Raw genomic sequence first — 23,011 nt, forward strand, 5'->3', positions numbered from 1 at the left:
TAACCAGGGTGTCATGTGCTATATTTCCAGTGTTGCATTCACCTTCCTCCCATATCAGCCCTTTTTCTGTACTCTATTTTTAAGTAAGCATTATCTTCTGTAGGCTCAGACCTTCATACCATCTTTGACCTCTGCCAATGTCCTTATCTTACTCCGTATTTCCTCTTTCCTGAAGTTTCCTACTGGTTTTCTAATGGGTCCCTGATTTCTCCTCTATCACATTTGATTATACCTTACAGATTAATTTTCCAAAAGTTCAATCCTGATAGTGTCATTCTTCTTTCTAAAAAAGTCTTCTTCCCACTAAATAAGATCTAAACTCCTCCAGCTGTCATTCAAGCCTTTTATGATCTCATTCTAACCTCACTTTCCTAGATCAATGGTCCATCAGTGGAAGGCAAAAAAATATTGTCTCAAAGTTAAGGGACTACAGCTGGGTCTTGAAAGATAGATAGAATTCAGATTGGTTTGTGCTCAGAGCTATGAAGATGTGAAGATTCTTTTTTTCTTTTTAAGAAGGGCACAGCTCACAGTGGCCCATGTGGGGATCAAACTGGTAACCTTGGTGCTACCAGCACCATGCCCTAACCAACTGAGCTAACCAGCCACCCCCAAAGATGTGAAGATTCTTAATCACACTTCTGGTACTTATCATTTGAGTGACCTGCACAACCACTTCACTTCTCTGAGTCTTAATTTTTTAATTCAACACAAGAATTATGACAATTTTCCTAGATTCTACCAAGGCAGAAATGTTCCCATTTGACATGGGAACACAAGTCCTTGCCTTCATGTACCTGATTTTTTTTGGTCAACCAAGTCTAATATGATATACCATGGGGTAAAGTTTACATGTTTGTTTGTTTGTTTTCTCCCAAGAGAAATTCACTGCGCAGGCAGTAACAGGAAGTCTCCTTGGAGAAGACCTTCTTTGTCTTGTAACTAGTTTCCTGAGTGGTTCCATGGCTTATGAAAATGCAGGCAAGTAGGGACCCATTATCCTAGGTTAAAGTTACATAACATGGTATTTTTGTCTCTTGGTATAAGAGTAGCTTCCAGCTATGAAGAACTTTGGAAAGGGGACGTATGCTTACGCGAATTTGTAAAAGAGTACAGGAGCTATTATGGGTTGAATTGTGTCCCCCCTAAAAGATATGTTGAAGTCCTAAGTCCCAGTACTCGGAATAATGTGACCTTATTTGGAAATAAGGTCATTGCAGATGAAATAAGATGAGATCATACTGGAGTAGGGTGGGCCCTTAATCGAATATAAATGGTGTCTTTGTAAGAAGTGGAGGAGAGGCCAGAGCCTTGTAGACACACAGGGGAGAACACCATGAGATGACAGAGATGGAAGGGTTTCAAGCCAAGGAATTCTAAGGATTGCTAACAAACCACCAGAAGCTAAGAAGAGGCAAGGAAGGATTATTGTCTGCAGATTTCAGAGGTAGCATGGCCCTGCCAACACCTTGATTTTGGACTTCTAGCATCCAGAAATGTGAGAGAATAAATGTCAGTTGTTTTAAGCCACCCAGTTTGTGGTACTTTGCTATGGCAACCCTAGGAAATTGATACAGGGGCCCTATGGAAGTAAAGGAACTCCACCTTGGCTCCTAGGATTGTAAATAATCCCAGTAGTTGATAAAAGTAAAAATATCCCTGAAACACAATATCTTGAAGAAAGAGAGTGTCAAGAATGATTATCCATCTCTTTCACAGCTCCAGAGCGGAGGTGGTTCTGGTATGTGGTTTACTCTGGAAGCGCCTCTGAATTCAGTCCCATTCAGAACAGTTGGGGTTCTTTGGGGTAAAAAGGCTGACGATGGGTATAGGAACTAAAAAGGACTGTTACCAGGACTAACCAGCAGCTGGTACTCTCTATAACTCTATCCATGCTTATGAGTGATTGTTCAATGCCCAGGCCACACCAGCATTTAAATACTTTGACATGTGCCTGCTGGAACTTATCAGTTAAACCGCAGACTGAGCAGGAACTGGGCCTAGCAAGGGTACCACTATTGATTGGACCAGGGTCCACAGATCTACACAGGACCAAGTTTCAAAAGTGACATTATACAGATAACGATGGCTCCAGTCCTTTCTCTCTGTGCTATTTAGAAATAAGACAGACACGTTACAAGCCAAGTAAATTCCTGGATTGAGAAAAGGAAGTTCTCAGGAAGACACTGGACTTCCTGATGATGAGGGAAAGTGGGAATTCAAGCAATTAACTAGAAAAATAAAAGAGATTTTATGCTAATTGTACCCCAAGTTGGAAAAGCAGGTCAGAATGGCAAACACAGAATACAGTGAACAACAAAACTATCTACATGCTTGGCTGTGAAGGATGACGTGTTCCAGGAATGATAGATGAGACAGTCTATTATTGGAAAGTTCAAAAGAGATTTTCTGAGACCTGTAGCCCAGTTTGTTGAACCAAATCTCTGAATGGACTTCAAATGAAATCTCCTTTCTACAGAAGTGAAGCTATTACTCAAAATCAACCAAGGGCAAAAGAGCCACTTTACAGCAATAGAAACTGGTCAGCTGTTTCCATGCAGAACCGATTTCAGAAAAATATTCATTTTCTCAGCAACAGCTTGTTATCGGCTATAAGCTCTGCTTAGAAAAAGCCACGTGATACTCACAGTCCAACGTTACATGACTGTAAGTAACATGGATGCAATAGCTACTCCCCCATGAGCAACAGTGACAAGTCAGCAAAAAGTGATGAAAGGAAACATTTGCATCTCCTGTGTCCTCAAGTTGGTGTAGCAGTGCTTAGCTATTCACGCCACCGGCTTCAGCTGGTTTCTTGGTGGGATCTGCTGAGAATAGGGCACTGTGGATTTTCTGAGTCAAAGTGAGAGCTGTGTGTGTACATAATCATATACACTTAGAAAGTGCTCCAAGAACACTGACTGTGGATGTTATTGAATGTATAAATGAGGATTTAAGTGGACTATTATACTCCTCAGGGAGGTGGGAAACAAATATGATTGTCCTGTGCACAAGATCCTAACTTTGGGGAGAGCGACAAAAGCTGGAGTCAAAAGCTGGGAATCAGAATCCTATAAGCAGCAGCCGGTGATCTGCACGCTGTTTCTTTGCCTTGTTGAAGTCTCTGTTGATCCGAGTTTCACCATCCACATAATGAACGTAGCAGCCCTCCTTACCTCCAGGGATAATGGATGCCTTACTGAGTTAATGTCTCCTATGTGAATGCAAAATAAGGTAACTAAATACAAAGTGAAGTCGGATTATTACTTACCTTGCCCACTTTCTTGGATACTACTGAATAAGTACGCTTTTTGTATGTATTACTTTTATTTGCCCCTCCTTTTCATGGTTCCGTTTTTTCTTTTCTCTTGATCTCTTTTACACATAAAAGGCTCTCCCTGTATATTTTTCCTTTTTGACAGGAACTCATACAGACCCCTTCAGGGCAAGACCACAGGAAAACAGATTTGTTCATCTATTTAACAAAGGTCTACCCATTGCTTTCTGGCGATAAGGTACTGCATTAGCTACTGTGGAAGATAAAAAGTTAATGTAGAGCACCATTTTTGCCTTCAAGGAGGGTAAAAACTCTTTGGGGGCATATAAGGCATGAATACAAATAACAAAAGGAAGCAAGTATTTTAACAAGTGCCAAAAATACCTGTGATACCAAGTTCACAGACTTTCAGAAAAAGCAAAGCTCTTCTTGAAATTTGAGCTACCATAGCTTTTAAAAGTTAAATACAGAATTAGACATGGGAAGATGAGGGCAGGACATACACTCCAGGAAAAGATAACGGTGTGAGCAAAGGCTTGAGGGGAGGTGTACTTGATTTCCACTGGTGACAACTAGTACTCCAGTTTGGTTAAAAACTGTGTTGTCTAGAGTTGGCTAGTAGTACATTAGGCTGGAGTCATTTAGGGTTGGTTGAACAGGGCATTCATTATCAGGCAAAGGCTTAAACAGTACTTTTCAAAACTTTTTCTTTCCTAAAAATATTATTATGAAACGGGAGCAGAGCTGTCTGGCTGAAGGGCTTCTTCTCATTACACTCATACTTTTGGGCTTTTAAGGAACTCCATCTAACCCTTAGGATTCTACAGAGTACTCAGCAGTTTGCTGTAGGCCAGAGGTGTCCAAAGTTTTTTCAACGTTTTTCACCAAGGGCCACATGCGGTAAAATCCACAAACAGCCGGGCCACTCACTCGAGGTGAAGTACGTATTGCCTCACCTGGTTTAAGTAAGCGAAATATACTTTTGGAATTTGCTGCGGGCCAATTCAAAATGGATCATGGGCCGCAGTTGGCCCGCGGGCCGCAGTTTGGACACCTCTGCTGTAGGCCAAGGGCAGCCATTACATGCTTCTAAGCATGCAGGTGACAAAATTAGAAAAGAATATGCTAAATATACATCTGGCAACACTTGAATTGATTGCCAGGGGACAAACTAGAGACGGGAAAACAAAACAAAACAAAACTGTGCTGGCAGAATGTTTGGCATATAGTAAGCACTCAATACATATGTGCTGAATGAATGAATGATAATAACAGTGAAGGAAAGACAGAAAAATATTGTCAAGGAATAATTGACAGCATTTGCTGATTGCTTACGGGAGATAAGAGAGGTTGTGGTGGAAAAAAAAAGTCAAGGTTTCAAATCCTGGCTCTTGGAAGAAGTGTGGTAGCACTAACAGGAAACAGGAAAAGCTCAGCAGAACTGATTTGGCGGGAAAGACTGTATTAGATATTTAGCAGATTAAATGTATTAGAGAGATACTCAATTGGAAATGTCTAGGGAACATTTGGGAATGGGAGACTGGGGCTTAAGAGAAAAACCAGATTTACTGACATAGATATAATAATGCAATAAAGATACAGTGGAGACAATTTGTAGACAAGAGAAGTCAAAGAGGTGAGGACAATTCTGGGAAATGATGACATTGGTAGGATGGGAAGAGGAAGGGAAGCTAAAAAGATAATGGCGCGGTCACAGAGTGAAAAGAAAACCACAATCATTTCATGTCATAAAAACCATGTGAGAAACGCTTTAAAGGAAGGAATGGCCAACACGGTCAAATGCTCCAACAGAACAAGACGGATGAGAACGGAGAAAAGGTCACTGTATTTGAGACTTTCGGTCCCCTTCAGAGAGATGTTTCATGCAGTGAGGAAGGAGGTCTGATTATCCTGGACTCAGGAGTAAAGACATAGGGGAGAAATGAAAATAATGGCACAGGCCAGGCTTTCAAGAATTCCCGCAATGAATGGAATAAGGGAATCAGACAGTAACTAGATGACAAGAAACTTTTTTCTTTGCTTTTTAAAGCCTGGGAGAGTCTTAAGCATGTTGGTAGGCAAATAAGCAAAGGAGAAAGAGTTGGTTGAGGGGAAACTGATGGTGGAAAAAAAAAATTACAGTCACATTAAATTTTCTGAGCGATTAAAGCCCTACTTTTATCAAAATTGGAGACAGAGTTAGTGAAAACAGAATGGCTAAAATAGGAACGTCAGTCTTGTAACTGGACAAGTGTTGCACACAAGTCTGCAGCTTAAGAAATCCCATGAAATATGCTTTACCTGAGGAAATGCTCATGCGTACCCAATTAGTCATCTGGCAAGAGACTGAGCAGCGTTCTGTCAGTTGGCACAGAAAACACAGACACTCACTACCTTGAGACACTGTTCTGTGCCATCATATAGCATTAGGTTGTTTGTGCAAGCGCTTGAATATACGAGCAGCAATGCTTCAAGGAAACTATGCGAAGCTTCTCAGACTCTGCAAAAAAGCAGTTAAAACTCAGGCCTAGCCAAGAGGAGCCTAAGCAGACATGGAAACCTAATGTGATGTGCTATCCTGTGGGCTCCTGGAACAGTACAGGACCTCAGGTAAAAACTAAGATCTGAATAAAGGATGGACTTTAGTCAGCAAGGATACATGGGGGTTGGTTCATTGATTGTAACAAGTGCACCATACTAGTGTAAGATGCTAATGATTACGGACCCTTGGTGTGGGGTAGATGGGAACTTGGTACTGTCTTCTCCATTTTTCTGTAAGTCTGAAACTGTTCTAAAGAATGAAGTCTACTGGAAAAAAAATAAAAATGAAACAAAACGCAGTCCTAATCCCAGGGCCTTGACACCACCTTAACCGAAGTCATTTTCATTTTGTTAAGACATCAGACCATAGAAGCGTGGACTGCCTGGAGAATGCATGAGGCTTTCCCATTCAGGAATACACACGAGTAGGGGACGTGTATCACGACACAATCTCTCTGCCTAGGGATTGTTTTAGTTAAAGTGAGGTCTGATCAGACTTTCTGTTTTGGCTACTGGGAAACAGAGTCAGATGTGGGGCCCACTTCAGCCGCCCCCCATGGCACCACTGCTCACTTAGTGCAGCGACTGAGAACATGGGCTCTGGAGCCAAGGTCCAGGTTCAAATCCTGCTTCCACCACGTGTCAGCTATGAAATTGGCCAGCTGCTCAGTCTCTCTGGGTCTGTTTCTCATCTGTAAAACGAGGACGACAACAGTGCCTGCCTCCGGGGGCTGCTGTGAGGATCAGAGCAGGTATATTGTAGGAGCTCAGCAAACGTTAGCTATTCATTGGTCTTGTATGTTAGTCTTATCCTTTTGCTTTAGTCATTCATTGTCCAGCCCTGATTTTGCTTGTGCCCCAATGTCCTCACTTATCCCTCTTTATTCTGTCCTGTTGGAGATATTTCATTATGCCATTGTGATTCTCTAACCATGTCCATGTTCCCTCACGTAATTGACAGTTGATTGTGGAACTATTGATGTTTTCCTTATTAGCATTTTTCCTGTTTTTTGTTGCAGTAAAATACACACAAAATAAAGTGCACTAATTATCTTGACCGTTTTTTAAGTGTACAGTTCCGTGGCCTTAAGGACATACACATTGTTGGCAATCATTATTACTACTATCCATCTCCAGAACTCTTTTCATCTTGTGCAACTGAAACTTTGTACCCACTAAGCAACTCCTTATTCTCTCCTGCCCCCAGCCCCGGGCAACCACGATTCTACTTCCGGTCTCTTATGATTTTTTGACTCCTTTAAGTTTCTTAAGTAAGTGGAATTATACAGTATTTGTCTTTTGTGACCAGTTTATTTCATTGAGCACGATGTCCTCAAGGTTCATTCATGTAGTAGCACATATCAGAATTCCCTTACTTTTTAAAGCTATATAATATTCTATTGTATGGAGAACCACATTTTGCTTCTTCATTCATCTGTCTGTTGATACACACTTGGATTGCTTCCACATTTTACCTATGGTGAATAATGCTGTATGCAAATATCTCATCAAGACTCTGTTTTCAATTCTTTTGAGTATATATCCAGACGTGAAATAGCTAGATCATATGGTAGTTTTATTTTTAACGTTTTGAAGAACTGCCATATTGTTTTCCACAGCAGCTGTACCATTTTACATTCCCACAACAGCGCACAAGGGATCCAATTTCTCCACATCCTCACCAACACACACACATACATATATATTTTAAAGTGTCCTCTCTAATAGGTATGAGATGGTATCTCATTGTAGTTTTGATTTGCATTTCCCTAATGATTAGTGATGTTGAGCATCTTTTCATATGTTTATTGGCAATTTGTGTGTCTTCTTTGGAAAAATGTCTCTTCAAGTCCTTTGCCCAGTTTTTGAATTGAGTTATTTGATCTTTTGTTGTTGAGTTTTAGTTCTCCCGTTATGTGGGTTGACTTTTTCTTCTATTGACGGTGTCTTTTGATGTACAAAATTTTTAATTTTTATAAAGTCTAATTTGTCTTTTTCTTCTTTTGCTGCATGTACTTTTGGTGTCATATCCAAGAAACCATTACCAAGTTCTAATCAGTAATTTTTAAAACACAAAAATACAAATGTTATATGCATGGCTGGTGTTAGGATATAGTTCTGTACCCTGACATTTAGGACTGAATTTTAATTATTTTAAACGTGTGTTTGTGTGTATGTATTTTTTAAAAGCAACTAAAATCAGCATGATGAAGAACATAGTTAACATAAACAAAATGTATTATTTTGTTAGGCTTAAGCCAAGATCATTTTGATATGCTGAAAATTTCCAGTATAAACTGCATCTGTTGGTTCAATATGCAAATTGAATCACAAAAGCCATCAAGCTAGAATACTCTACAAAGTGTGCTTGGTGTTCATGGATGTCAGAATTAGCTCAACTTTAACTCTGACCTTCCCCCCCCCCCCCCCCCCCACACACACACACCCCACCCCCAGCAAAGAACTACCAATCTCCTGGTCCTTCAGGTGTAAGGTTTAGATTTAATAGGGCCAAAAGGAGTGGTCCATTAATTTTTTAAATATGAGAGGCTCCTACATTGAATTGGCAGATTGAGTTCATCATTTGTTCAGTTCACTATAAATGCTCCCTTAGGGAGTCAACACAGAATTTGTTAAAAACAAAATTATTTATGAAGTGAAAATGCTTTGAAAAACTGGGTGTTTTACAGTTCTGCGTCTTCATCTGATTAGTGGCATGGTTGGTGCCAGCAGATATTCTAAAACAATTTTTTTCAACGTATTTAGTATGCACAGAAATCTTTTATCCATCTCCAGTGTGTTTAGTTTAAGAAACAAGGTAGGGAATAAGCTTATTTCTTCCCTAGTGACTAGCCTATTATCTCAATATCAATTATTGCATGATCAATTCTCCCCCACTGGTTCACTCTGTTACCTTTATTTTATATTAAATTACTTTATGCATTTTAGTCTATTCTTGGACTTGATGTATGAATCATTGATCTGTTGGTTTATTCCTGTACCAGTTCAGATTTAATTACTGTCACTTCATAATACATTTTAATATTTTGTATTTTCCATTACAGAAATTCGATTTAACATTTCCGGGGGATTGGGATCCTTTGCTGTACAACACTAGGCAGGATTTACAATGTTGGAAAAGGATCAGGAATACATTTTAAGCCTCTCATAGCACCAAGCTTCTCTTCGACAGAGTAGCTTTTTTCTTTTTCATTTAAGACAGTTGTGATTTTAGAGAGTGAGTAGAATGAAATCCGGGGTGTTCTGCCAATGAACTGCCTGCTTACTCTTTCTCTCATTCTGTCTTCATTGTATCTTAATTATAAAGCTGAACCTTAAACTTCGTTGAGCTAAATATAGTTTGGAGGAGACAGGCAACCATTTCAGGTAGGCTCAGCACTTGCCATGGTTTTACATTTATTTGACTCTCCTCTTAATTCTACTCACGGCTCTGTTTACTCAGAAAGAATCAGATTAGATCTCTCTATAAATTTTATTCCATAGAAATATAACATGAGTATAAACAGTATCTATTTCTCCGATGTTTTTCTAAAAATAGGTCATTTAGGTTATTGTTTTGTTTCTCTCTTCCCTCTTTTTTTTTTTTTTTCCTTTGCCCTGTCAGTTTTTAATTAAGAGTTAGGTATCTTTTCATTGTTGTGAGTATACTACCTAATTTATACACTCATTTTTACCATGAATTTTTAGCTATTTTAATTCATTCCGTAAAAAGTAATTGGCTTCCACATTTTTCCATTTCCAACAGAGAGGAGGAAAAGGCAGACATCACAGCATAATCAGAATAGGCTCTGAAGATAAAGAGCCCAGAAGGAAGGACGGGAGGGAGGAAGGAAGAAGGTGTTTATACCTTCCCTGCTGACTAGTTGCCAGGAGGGGTGTCAAATCCTTCCAGGCTGCTGGGAGTCTATCCTCTGCAGGAAGAAGAGCTTTCCATCTGCTCCCTCTTTCCTACTAGGAAAGGGCCCTGTATCTTGCTTTGCAAGGAGAGAATGATTTCCCAGCACACTGTGTGCTCCAAACTCTGATTTTAACAAAGAGAAAAGAAGACTCGGCAAAGATGGAAACGTCACCCATGGGCCCCTGGAGTCAGAGGCCTTCTTGTGACAACTGTCAGGATGGACCGAGTGGCTCATGGTTCCTTCCAGTGAACCGGCCTCTGAGTAGAAGACGGTGACAGCCTGTCCTAGAACCTGGCTCCATGTTGGTGGGACTGCAGAGAGAAGGGGACCTGACAGACTGTGGGTCCCTGAAGGAGGTCAGACTCCAACGTCAATGAACAGATGCAGAAAAAGCAGCCCTAGGGAGACAGAAGAGCGGAACTCGAGTTTCCTCGTCAGCTGGCAGCTGTGAGGCTGCTTCTTACAGGAAGCCCTCTCTGACCCATGGGCTGGACAGGGCAGCTCGGAGTTCCTACAGCCAGGGGTTCCTCCACCCTAGTGTGGATCAAGCTTCACCAGTATGTCTCTTCCATCCCTCCTCTGTGCATCATGGGCATAGACTATGTCTGTTTCACCTCGAGAACTTTTGGAGCCTCGGTCCAATAACCCTATCGTCTACTGCTCAAGCCCAAAGGGGCTCTTTCCTTCTCCTTTTTCCTGCGTCTATGTTGGGTACACGTTATCTTTATGCACTATATTTGGACATTGCTTTCAGCAAGAGAGAAGTGATCACTCTGCTCTGTGAAATACTATGAAGTATCAAAACAGTAATACTTTGCTACTGACATGCAGCAAAAAGGTAAGACATGTTGGAAAAAGAATCTGTTGGAAGCTCTTTATTAGAAGAGCCAGTTAGAACTACAAGGTAGTAAGAGACCAGTGGCCTGATGACAAGAAGTGAGCGCTAGCCAATAATAGTCAGTAAAAATATCTGGTTCTTTCTGAGTCAACAGAGCTGTGAGTAGAATTAAGAGGCGATTCAAAGAAATGTAAAACAATGGCAAAAAGGTAGTCAGCAAAAAAAACCAAAATAGTGTGTGTAAAAATATGCTTTAAATCTTGGGTTAGAGAAATGAATAATTTGAAAGAAACACAATATCAGCTATACTGAATTATTATTATTATTATTATTATTATTTGCAGGAATAAAAAAGGAACCAGAGATTATTCTAAAGATACTCAATTGTTGAAAATCTTACTTAAACACACTATTTCCAAAATGTATAGAAGCAAAATAACAAAATATAAGATCTGAGAAAACATAATCAAATATTTCTCTGAAGAATTTCTGCATGGAAGTAAGCCCTCCTTTTTCATACATGGCTGAAAATCTCCCTACATTGGGTTGTGGAGCATTTTTGTGGAGTATGATTTGGGAGTTACACCACTGGATATATTGCTATAAGGGCAACAGTAGACAAAAAATTTTTTTAAAGACCAGATTTATTCTACCAGATTCATTTAGGAATAAAAACATAAAGGTGGTAACTGAAATCACTGACAATTGTCCCTTTATGCACTTGGTTAGGACACTGAAGATGTGGATCCGGCTCTGCATCTTGGAGTTTCTCTAATTTCCTGTTGGAACCACGAAACTTGGACCTGGGCTGAGCACACAATGTTCAAGGGGCATGAAGGCCACCCTTGGCTGCCATCAAATTGTTCATCCAAGAGGATGGACATAGATGCCCAATGCCTTGGTGTAGCTCATTTGTCTCTAGGTACTAGGTGATTCCAAAGAATCATTTGCTGTTTGACCCAAAGGAACATGACTGCCAGAGGGAAGAAAGAGAGTCAGCTGAGCTGAAATCAGCAGTATTGAAAGACCTGCAAGAAATGAAGCAGGAAGCAGCCGCCCCCAAATATGCTGAGCAGATACTCCCTGACTATTGGCTCATCCATCCATCACTCTCTTGAATCCCCTATCCGAATTCTGACCTGCCACACTCAGTATGGGATTAAGCCAAAATTACAGTATCTTGCTACCAGGTCGTTGGTAAGATCAAATGAGAATGCACCGAAAGCACTGAATACTAACCCTGGTATAAATAAAAGGAACACCCAGTCAGGGGATAAGCATCATGGCCTGTTCTGCAGCAATTTGAATAAATCTTTATAATTAGGATAAATCTTGAAAACCTAGTTGAGTGAAAAAAGAAAGATATATAAAAACAGTACCATTACGTAAATTGATAATACAGTTTTACACAATCTGTAAGAACACATACAAAGAACTGAATACACATTCAACATATTAGGACAAGTACCTATTGGGGAAGGGGGGAGGGGAGGGGCGTGGTCAGTGAGAGAACAGGAGAGGGGGATAAATACACGAAACCAGAGCAGGGACTGAAGACATGACCATGAAACGGTCCCATGAACTGAGGAGTGTAATTAACTCAAACTCCCTGCATGGGGTGAAAAATAAAAAGGTAATAATAGTTATTATTAATATTCCCAGACCTTTGACATCCTTTCAAATGAAAATGGAGTATTCGTCAGATGGCACACTTCCTGCACTTGCTCAAGCAGGGAGCATTTTCCTCCCGCTTTCTGGGTGATTTAACACATCAGGGCATAAGTCTATAAAAAGGCACAGTGCTTTCCTGTGTAGCCATTCCGGACTTCAGAGCTAAATTGCAAAGCTGGTTCTACACATGTGATTTCATCTATGAAATTAGGGCAAGGCTGGAAACTGACACAGAAAAAAAGTGATTTATTATATCGTTACCATCCCTTCCAAGCGTAGGGTCAGCTGCCTCTTTTTGTCCATTAGTTTAGGGCAAAATCAACGTTCACATGGCCATGATCACATCCCGTTAATAGCACATTTTCCCCTCTGCACGTACAGGGAGTTCCCGCGGCACCTTGATGGTGCCAATTCTTGCATTGACCCTGATCAGTGCTGGCACAGCAGAACCGAATGGATCGAAAAATGTTTGGATTTCAAAGGTAACAGAAAGAAGTTGGAAAACAACTACTGGCCAAGCCGGAGAGGTTTGGAGACTGGGGCAGAATTGTATTTTTCTGCTGATAGCTGAAAATGAGCCCTGCTCCCGTGGAGCTCCTTTCCTTCCTTCCTCGAGGTTACCACACTGCTAATGATTGGTCCTCTTTGGAAAGCAAGAAAATGGATCCTGGGGCTTAGGTGTGTTGTTCTATTATCCATCACAGGACTGAAAATATATTGCCCACCAAGTTTCCTGTTTGTAATGACAATCCTCACTTCCAGAAACTACTGCGTATGCACTAGTATTATTACTAAGGCCAACACAGACTTAGCAGCCCCTGAAGGAACCCCGTCCTGCCGCGTCCAACAGCGCTGGCCACTGTCTTCTTGGAAGCAACATGTCAACCTCCTGGGATCCACTACGAAGTCCTGTCCCGTTCTTCTCGCTGTTTCTGATTGACTCTCTCTTTAATGACTCACTGTTCAACTTTCTCCTCCCACTCAGCAAGTCAGAGACATTTGTGTGTGTGTGTGTGTGTGTGTGTGTGTGGTCAATCTGGGTATAGATTCAGATCAGAATCTGGGAGTGAGCACCGAGTTTGAAAACAAAGGGGCACTTGGTCCTATTCCTCTGACTTCAATCACAGTACTTAACACAACTTGAATTCTAAGTAACATTCAGGGAGGATATGAAGTTCTTGTGCTCATCAAAGAGGATACGAGTTTTTCAGGAAGTCTAAGAAACTTAGCTGTATCTGTAGGTATTTTTAAGGGTTTAATTCCCAGCTGGTGACCAGCTCACCATCTCTCTGCTATTGAGATGGGTCCAGGTGCCAAAACTCAATGTATGTGAGACAGGCCAGGTTAGGGGGAAAAGCCCAAGTAAACCTCACATCAAAGACTATTAAGGGCAAATAACAGGAATGTTCGGAGGACCCAAAAGAATGTGTGCTTGACTGCCTACCACTGCATAGGTGTGGGAGAAACAAGACTGTTTCCAGGAGAGTTTTTAGAGAAGCCGCGTTATAGTTAAAGTGAATGGAATGTTGCAGAAAAAGGGTAGGAAAAAATCATTACAGATCCTTAAAACCTGATGTGATTTCCCCATTTTCCAAATTTTCATGGTACTATATATAGATCCCTTTTTAATTTTGTCAAATTATATTTCAAACATGCAGAAAATCATGGACTAATGTTATAAATACCCTTATACCTACCCCTCAGCTTTACTGTATGTGCTTTTTAAAAGGCACCTACTTATGTCGTATTATTTATTCACTTTATTTTTTTGTATTACAGAAAAGTGCCCGAAGGCGGGGGCTCACTCTCCTCTTTGTATCTGAGAGACCCTTCGCACACACATTAGGTCCCCTAATATTTGCTGAATTGAACTGTGTTTCAGGAGAAAGACCTCAAAGAGACCTTCAGGAGAAAGGAAAAGTGTGGCAAGCAGCAGATACTATTCTCACAGATTTGAGAAGCTGCAGCTATTTTTAAGGTATATTAATTCAGAAGGAATTACTGTAAGTGAAAATAGGGCAGTAGCTGCATCTGTAGCATATGACAATGAAAATGTATTTCATTTGCTGACATACTTGGCCAGCATTTCTGATTCCGAACCAAAGCCACAGGCAACCCAAATCCTAGCTTTCCTAATAGGCCATCAATTTCTGTGCCCTCCTACATGCTAACTTGATTTGGTTATTTAGCCAATAACAAAAATTTACCATCATCTAGAGCAGGTTGATTATTAGACAATTTTTACACTTTTTGTCAAGTCCCAGTTGCTGTGTTTTCTGCCCTAACATGTCTTTGACCTGCTGCGAACCACAGGGAAGTGTTGTACTGCCTGATATATTAGAATTCTTACCATGTAGCTCCTGACACAGAGCTACGTCAATGACTTACCAGAATTCCCAGCATTTCCATAAGAATCTGCTAGACACCCCGGTAAATGAGACCTTTAGTAGGAGCAAGGCCCTCCTGGTGCTGCTCTCCCCACAGGCCCTGCAGGGACCTGGCAGTGCGGTGCGTGCTGGAGCCCAGCGAGGCGGCATTCCAGGAGGTGCTGCTGCACGCCTCGGGGACTGTCCTGCTGGTGGTGCCGGCCACGGGCGCTCTGCCACCTGAACCTGGGCCTCTGCGCGCTCCTGGCCGAGGCGCCCTTGGTCGCCCAGGCCAGCCTCCATCAGGCCCGCCGTCGCCACCTGCAGCCCGCTGGGCCGACATCCTTGACGGGATCCTGGATGTGGGCCACGTGGGCCGTTGGTGGGTGCTGGAGGCCCGCACGCGTGGCCACGACGTTAACAACTAACGATGAATTCCTCCACCCACCGGCACGTTTGCGCAAGGTCCGCCCCCATCGGCTGCGCCCGGAGGCCAATGACGGCTCTTCAACCAGAAGTACCAGCACGTGGTGCTCACCGCACCGACCTTCAGGTGGACCAGACACAGTGGGAGGAACAGATTTTGCAGGACAACCTCGCAGTGAGCGCAGAGCCAGCCCGACGCGCTGGTGCAGTCCGGTCGGGGTGCAGTCTTAGGGCCCGAGAAGCCCAGTGAGGCCTGGGTCCCGACCGGGCTCTGAGCCCTGACAGAAGGTTTGTCCTGGATTGTACAGTTAACGTGAATGAGCCTCCACTGCAGAGTGACGGAAATAAATTATGTGCAGAATTCTCTTGCTAGGTTTTTCAATTTAGGGGCCTTTCTCCAGCTCACCTTGTTCCTTGTCAGCTGAAGCTAATTCAGAGCCTTCTTGGTTTAAGAGTTGGAGGGAGCAGAGCGACAAGTCCGTATCATATTCATCAATGCCAGAGTTAGCAAACAGCCTTAGACATTGGGCCTTGCAGTCCCCCTGACTGTAGGGTATCACATTTGTCAGTTGACTCCCAAGCACTCCTGAGACCATTCAGATTTTCCTTTTAAACTTTGAGCTGCGACGTTTATACTCTCATTTTCATGAGAAACATTCTTTTGTTTTAATTTTAACTTTTCATTTTGAAATAATTATAACCTCAGAGGAAACTGGAAAAATAATAGAGACATCCTGTGTACCCTTCACCCAGCTTCCCCCAAATGATAATATTTTGCATAAGCAAAACCAAACTAGATTGGCATTGGTATGGCTATGTGGATTTTACAGGGAAACTTTTTGCAAAAACAGACTATTTTGACCATATATGTATTGACGGTGATGTTAAAGTGACTTGGAGGGATAAAGCATTTTCTGATCTGGAAATCTCTATGGAATTATAGATTTTAGTAACCCTGAAAGCACAGAACACTATAGAAAGGAATATATTAGTTACACAGCTGGTACTCAGCTAGGTTATAGTAATCATAGTTTTAAAATTAACTATTAGAAGAATGAAACTACCTCTGTCACCTCACCTAGGTGGCCTGTGGCCAGTTAATAAAACCAGTAGATAAAACAACAGCAAGAACAACAAGAAAAACAGTAGTGACAAGCTTCCTGGTTAGGGTGACAGAGGCCATCTGGTTTGTCCTGGATGGTCCCAGTTTATACCGTGTTTCCCCGAAAATAAGACCTAGCCGGACCATCAGCTCTAATGCGTCTTTTGGAGCAAAAATTCATGTAAGACCCGGTCTTATTTTACTATAAGACCGGGTCTTATATAATATATACCATAATATAAGACCGGGTCTTATATGAATTTTTGCTCCAAAAGACGCATTAGAGCTGATGGTCCGGCTAGGTCTTATTTTCGGGGAAACACAGTACCTGTTGTTGATCAATTAAGGTCTCTTAATCATTTTAGCATTCCTCTTTTACTCTCAAAAGCATCTGGGTCTAGATGATACATTACAGTCACCCTATTAATCCCGCCACCTAAACATTTTACATCACATGACTGACTGCCTTATGTGGGTGGGACTTACATTTTATTTGTGCAGTATCCTGACAAATGAGTAAGACTCTGCTTTGTTATAGGAAGACGCACTAGACATCACAAACAAGTCTTTATTTTTGGAAGGCTTTCTGAACATAGAAAACTAAAATAAATCCATTTTCCCAGATGTTACCATCACAAATTGTGCCAACACGACATAACTGCCTTTCTACGGTGAGAGTAAGCCATGAAAAAAACAATAGGAACTAAAATTTAAATTACACAGTGAAAATGGTCAACATTTAAAGTCTAGAACTGTGCTTACTGAATTTAAGTCAAAACCAGCTTTAATTTCAGACGACAAAAATCCAGGATGGTTTTTTTAATTATAGACAGGATCTTTCTCTCTCTTTTTTTTTGATTGCATCGGTATCAGCTCCAAAAAAAAAACCCCGAAAAACAAAAAACATTAGAATGAGTAGTTATAACTATATTTTCAGGCCAGCAATTGCAGCCCAATTTTCAGCAGTAACGTTTCATTAGAATCAAACATTTTCTAGATGGTTTAAAAACACAATGGAAACCTGGCACTTTGGGACCTCATGTGAATACAGCTTTAACTTCTTATTTTCAAAGAAAAATGAGATTTAACTTTTAAAAAAATCTTAAGTGTTATCCCCAAAGGTTCTTTAAAAAAAAAAAAAAACTCAACCTGCTGTACACATTAAATAATTCAAATCAATGATTCTTTTAAGCCCTTAGCAATGCATGAACCAATGGGGGAAAGCAATCTAACGCTTCATGCATTTAGGGGATTGCATTAGAAAGACTTTTAGTCTGTTTCTGCTTTTATGAATGCAAATGTATGCAGAGCAGACAGACTGGGATCTGTACAATTTAGCAATGATCAAAACTTGTAATTTTTGAAAATGGGACAGATGTCCAGACTAGTTATATTAAGATGCTTCTTATTGAAGAAGAAACCAAACAATCCAATTCTACCTCCTCCTTAAAAATGAAACAAATATACAACAACGCTACCACAAATTAGGGTAAGTTGTATGTCATCTTGTTTCTTTCACAGATTGTTAAAGTTGAGAGGCAGGTTAGGGTAGAGGAATAAATATTTCTAGCATGCATCATTGCGTTACTCATCTTCCTGTCCCCAAAACACAGAAACAGGGAAACGTTTCCCCATCCAAGGACCACTGATAGGCTGAAGGTTAACTTAGAGATCAGCTACTTCTCTGACTCTGTGCACTATGCTCTCCTTGAACTACAGGCAGGAAAGCAGGCCAGCCAGGCAGTCTTCTTTAAACAGTCAATAAATATGTGCTAAGTGAATGCCATCTTTCTTCACTCACTTAAACTTGCTGAGTGCCCATCTTCCCATATTTAGAGCATCAGGACTTCCAAGGTGATGATATTGAGTATCGAGAATGTGCCAGGCACTGGGGAAATAAAGATGAAAACGTAGTTTTTGCTCTCAAGTAAAGTGAGGAAGACAAATAACTGTATGATTAAAAGGGGGTGCTAAGCACGCTAATGAACGTTTGTATGAGGTGCATGGCGACTGAGATGACGAGGAATGAATTCTGGCCAGGCCATCAGAAAAGACTACATTGCTATAAAGTCTTAGTCTTGAAAAATTGCTGAGTGGACAAGGGAAAAAGCCCCCTTTTCAGGGTAGAGGTTAAGTAAGTACAGAGGCACAGAGAGGCAACTCGGAGACTGGGAGGCGCGGAAATGTCATGTATTCAATCACATCTTCATTGGAAACTGTCTATATGCAAGGCGAGGGGCGACGCTCCAGGGATATGGCCCCAAAGAAGAAACGGTCCCTGTCATACTTTATTCTGTAGATGCTAACTAAGAATGTCAGCAGAGGAATGACGTGCTCAGCTCGTTCAGAACAGCCACTTCGGAATCGAGGTGCAGGATGATGACAGAGAGAAGAGACTGGACGTGTGGAAGCCTAATTATAGCTACTGCAAGAGCTTAGGTAAGAGGTGATAAGGGCCCAAGGTGAGACAGTGACCCTGGGCTGGAGAAAGGATGTCTGGTCATGAGATAGACTCAGCCAAACTTGTCCACCATTCAGCGTCTGCTGCATTTTCAGACAGCTCCAGTGGTTCCAGGTTCCTTCCTTGTACTGAGCTGGAATCGGCCTCCCTCTAACTGCCATTAGCTGACCTCGTTGTGCATCCTGGAGAAATTCAGACATGACAGGTCCTCAGTTACTGGGCCTGCATTCATATTTGATTGCCATCAGTGACATTCAGATAAAATATTCATATTCCTCTAACAAACAAAGCAGCAGACTTAGGGCAGATGTTCCCTAAATCTCTTGCCCTAAACATTCATCTGCAAGACAAGAGGTTAAAAGAGAGAAGGTGGTTTTAAAAAAATCTTTTTTTTTTAAACTTCAGCTTCATAGATGTTTGAAATATTTCACTTTACTTTATAAATTACCCCTCTTCTTGCTTTTTAAGCTCCTAAGGGAAACTGTCTTCATTCAACAGAATAGGCCTTGGCCATTCTGAAGGCACCTAGACCTCTGCTCAATGGCCAGTGTTTTCTAGGAACAAGGCACAGGTCAGCAGGAGAAGTCAGTTGTTAATGGTTCAGCAGCCCTGCTCTCTGCTGTTTCTCCTCTGAAATTCTAACTTCTAATGCTACCACTACAGGCCCACGATTCTAAGAATTTTCTTGAATTTCTATCTACAGTTTTAGAAAGAGTCCTTCAGCCCCGCCCGATATACATGGCCAGAGCAAGGCAGTAAACTGAGACATTTATCTCTACCATCGTGGGACCGAGTCAGCCAGAAGTCTGCCTGTGTGGCAGTCATGCTTTTTTCTCTTCAGGGAGGCCAGGGATTAATACACTACTGAGCTTTGTTCAGGAAAATATGTATTTTTTTACTATGAAAGTTTTCAAACTTTCATAAAAGTAAAGTACATAAAACGTACATAAAAGTAAAGCATGAAATGAACTCACATATTACCTTTCAGATTCAGCATAACCAACATTTTGCCACACTTGCTTCATCTATCCTTTTCCTTCATTCTTTTCTCCCTATCCTTCCTTCCCTTTTGCTCTTTCTTTCCCTCCTTTAGTTTCTTCCCTCCTGCCTCCTTTCCCTGCTAAAGTATTTTTAAGCAAGTCTCTCACATCATGTTGTTCTCCCCCTATGTTTCACGGTAATTCTAAAAAATGACATTTTCGTATATAACCACAATACTATTATCACACCTGAACAAATTGATATTAATTCTCTAACATCATCTAATACCTAGTTCCCAGGGAAGTTTTAGAAGTCATAAGGCTTGAGATTTCTACTGCTTCTAGGGAAAGGCTATGCCACAGATAGCCTTAATAGATTATCAGGAACATTTTCTTTATACTCAGTTTAAATTTCCATCCTATTACTACACAGTATACCCCCATGTGTCATGCTAAATAATTAATCTCCCTTTTTAATGTTTACACATTTCAAATATTTGTATACATTTAGCTTGTTTTTCCTTAGTCTTTGCTTAGCTGAGCTACACATATTTAATTATTTCAGTCTTTCCTTATTAATCAATGCCATCAGCCCTTTAATCATTTTGGAGCTTTTCTTTGAAACTCATCCAGCTGGTTTCCATAAGCTCAGTAATGAGAAGCCAGAACCAGATGCAGTGTTCCAAGAGTAGTCTCACCCAAATTGAACCACTCCCCATCTCTTCTCTGAATGCTCAAGCCCAAACCACACGAGTCTTATTTTCTGTCCTATTATAACAGGAACAAATGTCTTGTTTTCTGCTTTTATTTCCATTTATTTTTTGGCATTACAGCATGTGTTTCATTTCTCCCACTAAACATCTGTGCTTCAGATCATTTTCCTCCAGATGTGATATAAACAGCCTTTTGGAATCAGAGATCCAACTCTGCCATTTGGGCTACGTGACTCTTGGCAAGTCACCTAGTACTCAGCGCCATTCAAGCTCTTCTGCAAAATAACAGATAGAGACTGATCCTTCCTCCTCCAAGGGACTGTTGGAAGATCAAGTGAGATGATGTCAATGAAAGGGGCTTACTAACTTTAACGGTGTGTGTGTGACATTTAATATACAAAAGGTGAACATCTACGTTCTCTAAAGATTTTCTTTCAATTTGTAATCCATATCCTATTGTACCGTTTGATAATCTTTGCTGTCAGGAAATTCTTTGTTTCAGCTCAATTCTTCCTACCACAACAATTTCTAATAAAGCATTTTTGAAACATATATATTGATTCCATAAACCATCAGACTTTCAGATGTATTCTTCTCTTATATGTGAATCAGGCATGTGGCATTTGCTTCTGTTTACTAGTTACTGAGTTCTAAGAATCATGCTAAACACTTTACCCAGATGACCTAATTTAGACTCCATCATTTTATGGAGACACTATTAAATTCCCCATTTTACAAAGGAGGAAACCAGGGCTCAGAACAATTAATTATGTTGCCTAAAGTTAATAGCTGATGAGAAGCAGAACCTGGAAAACCTACAATTCCAAGGCCATGCTTTCAACCATAGGCATGATTTAATATTTCAAATAATTGGGAACCCCTAACCATAGATTAAATTCAGCAAACCTACTATACGCCAGGCACTTTGGAGGGAGGTGAAAAGGCATGGTTCTTGGAGGCTCACTGTTTGGTCACGGACGAACTCACGGCTGTTAAGAGGAATAAGCATGGTGGTCATTGCTATCACAGGTAACTCTGGAGAACGTGCTACTCTTATACCCAAATTTAGATTTCTTCCCTTTAAGAAAAACTATTGACCCACTGTTGCTAATCATTTCTTCCTCCAATTTCCTGGCCATCAGTTGTCTAATAAATCCCTGAATACCATCAACTGTCCATTCAAACATCCATTACCTGATAATACTCTAGTTCGGAGTTTTTAATACCTCAATCCCCGATGACTGCACCAGACCCAGTTCCGATTGGCTTCTCTGCCCCTTCTTTCTGCCTCTCCAGTTCTTGCCACATACAACATTGCCAGATTAATCTCCTAAAAGGAAGGCTTCCATAAGAACAGTCCCTCCTCTAAAGCCTTACTTAATTCTGGCTTTCAAGGCTCCAAACGATGTAACTAACGCCAGTCTGCCCTCCCAACTGCGTACTGCCACGACTGTTCCTCTCCATCCAGACCTTGCCTCTCTTTCCTGACTAAATATGCCCTAGACATTGTCATCTTTGCTAGAACTATTCTCCCACCCCAAGAACTGCTCTCCTTCCTCTCTTACCTCTTGGAATGTTACCTGTTGTTCAAGGCTTTCCTCATCCGTGCAGCTATCCTCAGCTATCCTGATCACCATGTTGTCCCTCTTCTGTCCTCAGTCGGAGCTCAAGATGTTTGCAGAAATTAATTACTGCTCCATTAAACATCACTAGCACTTTTTGGCAACACCACTCACTGCTACTCAGGTATTATCTTGCACCACTACTTATCTTTTTATATGTACATTTCTTGAGTTCCCATTGGAAGTAAGTGAAAGCTTAAAGGCCTGGAGGATGTCTTCACGACTTCTTTTGTAATGCTGTACATTGTCTCCCCACCTGAAGGCCCTCATGAGTCTTTGACACATTTAAATTATATGGGATAAAATCACCTCGTTGTCACCATTAGATCACAGAGCCAACATGTGAACCAAAAGAATATTAATGACTTACGATATCTGACCTCTAAGAGGTGTCCTTACTAATGCATTAATTTGAAGTTGGGAAAAGTTACTTTTCTATGCCCTAATTTTCTTAGTTACAATGGAAGAATTAAAAGTCAAAATAATCAAAGCACCCTGAATAGATGAATACTAATGTATTAAATACTTTGCCACTAGTCAATGGATCAAGAGATTATTTTCTAAGGATATAAAATTAGCTACAATGTTATGGTGTTGCAAGTCAGTTAAGTTTATCTAACTACTCTGGTTACAAAGAGTTCCATTTCTAGCAAAAACAGTGGACAAAATAACCTCAAAACCCTCACAACTACTAATGCTAGGAAAAAAATATTCAAGCATTATTTAAGGTGATGCTTCTACTTAGGATGCAGAAAGCTTCAAGAGAATGTCAATCCCATATTAATAGCAAGAAAAAGCTGGATAACTTCTTAAACCCATCAGAGTTGAGATTGCGAGGTAAAATAAAACTCAGAGGAAACGTGAATTGTTTCACTTTTGGCATAGTACCGAAGGAAGAGGCAATCATCATAAAAAGTAGGTTAAGATGAAAACAACTGATATTGTAATGAATTCTTAAAGGCCTAGAATGAAATTTTGAGAGCCTCAAACACTAAGGAGTCCTCTTCCTAGTTTCTAGGCCTAGAAGTACATAAGGCACAAATATTTCTTTAATATTTTGATTAAAATGAAAATTAAAAAACAGTACTTCAATT

At 40.8% G+C, this 23,011-nt stretch overlaps 1 pseudogene; it reads left to right on the forward strand.

Annotated features, from left to right (window-relative positions):
• LOC117036315 (mitochondrial import inner membrane translocase subunit Tim29-like) overlaps positions 1-23,011 on the forward strand; it is a 42,789-nt pseudogene that overhangs the window by 17,634 nt on the left and 2,144 nt on the right.

This window comes from Rhinolophus ferrumequinum, chromosome 16 (assembly GCF_004115265.2).
Source record: "Rhinolophus ferrumequinum isolate MPI-CBG mRhiFer1 chromosome 16, mRhiFer1_v1.p, whole genome shotgun sequence".
In the NCBI taxonomy this organism is placed as follows: Eukaryota; Metazoa; Chordata; class Mammalia; order Chiroptera; family Rhinolophidae; genus Rhinolophus; species Rhinolophus ferrumequinum.